General features: G+C 28.0%; 1 protein-coding gene and 1 pseudogene across 1 annotated transcript in view; both read right to left on the reverse strand.

Annotated features, from left to right (window-relative positions):
- Nucleotides 1–764: 764 nt before the first annotated feature.
- On the reverse strand, nucleotides 765–2,761 carry LOC108694548 (annotated as a pseudogene).
- A 1,727-nt stretch (nucleotides 2,762–4,488) lies between these two features.
- Nucleotides 4,489–5,056, reverse strand: part of LOC108694571 — a 4,816-nt gene continuing 4,248 nt past the window's right edge. Inside the window, exon 5 of the mRNA XM_018204137.1 lies at nucleotides 4,489–4,562. The gene's annotated coding sequence lies outside the window, so the exon portion shown is untranslated. The remainder of the gene's footprint in view (nucleotides 4,563–5,056) is intronic.

Raw genomic sequence — 5,056 nt, forward strand, 5'->3', positions numbered from 1 at the left:
AAGAAGTTCAACTAAAAAGAACAGATCTTGGTCTTTAGAAAAAAAAAGAGGAAACGAACGAGTGCAATTAGATATTAAATAATAAATTTTTCTTTAATAATTAAAATTCAAGAATGTTTTAATAGAAAAATAGAAAAAAAATTCCGAATTTCAAGAATTTACTTAATAATAAATACAATTGTTTCACAGATATTGTAAATTTAATTAAAATATGAAATAATGAACTCTAATCATGGGAATTATTTAACATAGAAATAAAATTCAAAGGATCATAAGGAAAATAGATGAGAAAATTGTATTCCATAGTTTTAATAAAACTCTTTAGTAGAAATCATTGTAATACAATTTAAAGCTTTACGTTTCTAAGACATCAGTTACATCTTACGAATCGTAAATATCAATAGAATTGTAAATAACGATAAGCACTATTTCGCGAGTTATCATAAAAAAGATTTTATTTATAATCGGGTCTGTCAAGTTTTAAAAATCAAGTGGACACTGACTTTTTCAATTTTAAATTTAGAACTTTTAAATATAAAAACTGAAAGTCTTGAAGCAAAATTTTATTATTGTTTTATTAAATTATTGTTTTCTAAATTTGAACAAATATTTTCGATAGAATTGATTGTTAACTTTTTATATTATTCTCGGCAAAAATAATGTTGTATTTTAAAAAATCTTTCATTACTGTGTATATGAATGTATGGCAGTATTACTATTAGCATATGAAAGAATGGGAAAACTATTAAACATATAACACATACAATATACTTAAAGTGAATTTTATTAATTCATGATTGTTTATCTAACAACAAAAAAGCGAAGAATTCGCATCTCTAATTTTCACTAAGCATAAAATTTTACATTGATAGTAATGTATTTGGAATATTGCGCACATGTTGGATATTTAAGCGCATTACGGATCTATTATCACCTCCAACATGGACTGTCCTTGACATGATTATTAATTAACAGGTGCAAGGCTTGCACGTACATTTTCCACCCTGTGTCTTGCAGTTACATGGATCTGTAAAAAAAAATATAATTTACTATCATAAAGGCAAAGATTTAAATTTTTCTATAAAAAAGATAAAAACAGTCGTTTATATAAAATTTAATAAATAGATCACTTTAAATAATTCTTTAAAAATGTTATTCTTCTCATTTTTTGCAAATAAAAATTTTAAATATTACTACTTTTTTGCTATGTCAATAATGGAAAATAAGAAATTGTGAAAATAAAAACGAAGGAAAATACGAAACATATGAGAGTGAAAGAACTGAACAGAAAAGGAATGCAGTTCTGGGAAACCGTGACTCATTATATAATGATCGAATTGACCGTAAGTATAGCATAGAAGCTTCGAATAACATATCACGCGTAACTGCGTCGTACAACGAAATTGCACCACAAGTCCCGCGGAACTGCGATGTAAAGTGTTAAGGGATATTAGCAGGCGTCGACGGCAGCCGTTATTAATCGGTCATTGTCCGGGATGGAAAATAAAAAATAGTACAGTTACTAGGTGGCGCACGTTCTCGTTCATCGATTCTGCTTGGAAAAAGAGACATTCCGATGCGGTATTGTGAAAACGAGTTCGACAGCTTGTAACTGGCCGTAATTAAGAATAATAACTCGTTAGAGAAGCATGACGAGGAAACAACGAAATGCGCAATCGGAAAAGCGAGTGCACAAAATGTACTGTTAACATTTCTAATATAAATATTACCCTTGCATCCGGAATCGCAGCACGAGCAGTTGTCACCGCATTTGCAATCCTGGCATTTGTCTGTAATAAATTTAAAAAATTATTTTAGAAATTTCAAAATAAATTAAAATTCATATCAAATAACAGAATCCTATTTTTTTTGTCAAAGCGAACATCGATATTTAATAATATATTTCTTTATAAATTTATAAATGCATTTTTCAATTTTTTTATGAATTACAATTCGGTTTGTCGAATTTAAACACAATTACAAACTGGAAATAATATAAAAAATTACATTGGCTGTCAATTTAATAATGTTAATAAGCCTCTTAAAACACTGCAAAGAACTTAGAAAATACAATTCTTTTTCTTATTTAATTTATTCTTATCGGTCTAATTAAAAAAAAATATTTTATAAATTTTCACTATAATTATTTAGAATATTAAATATATTTAGAATATACATATTTAATATATACATATTTTATTTATACATATTTATACATACATTAGAATTTAAAGATATATATTAGATATACACACATATATTAGAAAAAATACAATTCTAGGCGTACATTTTTATTTTTAAGAATCCACATTATTTAAGAATCGTGTATAACCTTCAATAATTATTCAACAAGATATTGCAATAATTCAATAACTAATCAACTGCCCTTTGACCATACATTGCTGAATAAATGATAATTATAAATCAATCGCGTAATAGCTTAAAAAATACTGATCTGTTTTCTGCATGTATATTTTTCACTGTGCCTCAATAATTCCTCTAAAGAGTAACAGTAGTAATAATTGAGGAAATGTCATGTCAAATTCTCTATTAATATCCATTAAGCATTTATGAGCATACTCACTCTTGCATTTATCGCATCCTGGTCCCGGCATTTTGGTCGGCTTTGGCTTGTCGCTTCACAGTCGTGACTTGAACTTTCAGATAATGCAGCGGAATGCTTACTCGCCGGTAGAACGTCGTGGCTTCGAATTTATCGATCGTTCCCCACCATGGTCGGGGGCTTGGTTCCGAGCGGTTTGACAAGCGCAACGTGCCGCGTGTGCAATCGTCAACATGCGTACCATGCGCAATTTCTCAGGGCCGTGTGACTCCAGCGATACAAATTTTTTTATCAGGATTGCTGATTAAGATAACGTAGAAAGAGGCGTTATTATCTCTATTCAATCCCAACATTGTTACTTTTCTGTAGACATTTAATTTGAATTAATGCTCGTTTGTTCTTAATTTAATACAATGTTAAAGACATTCTTAATACATTGTTAAAGACATTCGTTATTATCAAATGCAAAATTAATAGTCGTAAAAATCAAAATGTTAATATCATATGATCAAATCAATTCATAAAAGTCAAATCAATTTATAAAAGATTTACATATAAAAATTAAAAGTGATATTGAATCAAATAAATTTAATCAGCAGATTTAAGGATACTAATTTCGGATATCTTTTATGATTGATTATCTCTAATAAATTTAATTTAACATAGAGTAAACTGAATATTATTTTGTATGAATAAATCAGTATTTAATGTAGAATAAATTTGGATTTGTAATAAAAGAAACAATTGTAAAAAATAACTTATTTGCGATCTTCATTTGATTTATAAATTTTTACACATTTTTACGGTGATTGACCGGTGTCTATGTGTTGTATTGGATCGTTCGGAAAGTTCGTGCCGATTTTGAAAGAAAATTGAAACGCAGAAGATTTAAATTTTTAATTTCATTTATTAAATTTAAATCTTTTGCGGCACGAACTTTCCGGACGACCCAATTATGTATCAGGAAGTAACACATTATGTAAGATCAAAAAAATTTTCAAGTCCGACATATCAAGGACGCTTAAATCATGCCGACAATACATGCCCTTGTATTCTCCTTCCTGATTGTCTAATTAAAAATTCAGTGCGATATTGGCACAGATCTCGAAGGTATTATTGATTCAAGATCAACGGCCCTGTCGACATTATCGGTAGAAGACCAATCACGAGAATTGTAAGAAACGACGCAGTAGTTGCACCTTGCACGTCATATCGATAACGAAGGAGAAAGAGAAAATCTTTCACATTCTAAATTCTGAAAACCACAGTTGAATTCTATATTCTCTTCGAAATCTTTCCATCTTTTTCAGCTTTTTGTCATTTTTGCGCCATTTTTCCAGCAAATTTTACGTTCCTCATAAAATCGTTCTTGTCGAGCTTCGTTCGTAGTAATTCCGAAAAAAAGTCTTCCGTGTTTTCTTCTCGCTCTTATTTTACATTCGAGGTCTATCACTTTGTCTAGCGATATGTGTAATATTATCTCAAACTTCTTTGCAACTGTAATGATGCTCAATATGATGTTAATATTAGGATGATAAAACTTGAGAATCAACTAGGTAAATTTGCTATTAGATAAGAATGAAAATGTGTGGACTTTTGACGTTATTTCTCTTCATTATATCCATTTTACTGCACTATTTCAAGAAATAGATTTGAATTTTGAGAAAGAAGAAAAATCTAATTTTTCTATTATCTCCGATATCACAGGAAGAAGAAAATCAACTTGTCACAAAATTATAACTGTGATCAAACTGTTTCTAAAGATTGTTTAATGCGGAACAAAATGATATGCAGTAAAATATAATGATTTTACAACACAAAATAATTGATAATCCGAAAGAATAATTTACAATTTAATAAAATTGCACATTTAATAAAAACTTAGATAATCAATACATAAAAAAATTATAATTTTTCATAAAAACAAATTAACGTTATAGAATGTTTTCTTCTGCAGAACGTCGGGTTATTCCATGTATTTAAATTGATTTTGTATCTCCTAAAATAATATAATGCAAAATTTAAATTTAAATATATATGTGCGCGTGTATCGCACATTTTTTATCTTTTCTTTCAAAAAATGAAGATTAAAAAATTTGGATTATATAATATTAAGCGTGGGAAAAAGTTCGTGGCATTTTTTTAATGCCATCTAATGGGAAAAACGCCACAAACTTTTTCCCATATCTAATACTACATATAATATAATGTACATATAATATAATGTTTATATATTATATAATATAATGTTTCTTATATTATTTTTCTTAATTACATATTTTTATACTGCTTAAAATTCCGTTAGTCTTCATTTTTGAAAGAAAACATAAAAAATCTTTCTAACTAGAAACTTTTGCACATTATTTTATATATACCATCTTGGCCAAAAATTTTGAACACTATTTTTCCATTCATCTGGAATCTTTTTACTTTGTATTGAAAAAAAATTTACTGAATTTTATGAATTTTATAATTTTAACGAAATATTTACTT

Source organism: Atta colombica, unplaced genomic scaffold, assembly GCF_001594045.1.
Source record: "Atta colombica isolate Treedump-2 unplaced genomic scaffold, Acol1.0 scaffold120, whole genome shotgun sequence".
Classification (NCBI taxonomy): domain Eukaryota; kingdom Metazoa; phylum Arthropoda; class Insecta; order Hymenoptera; family Formicidae; genus Atta; species Atta colombica.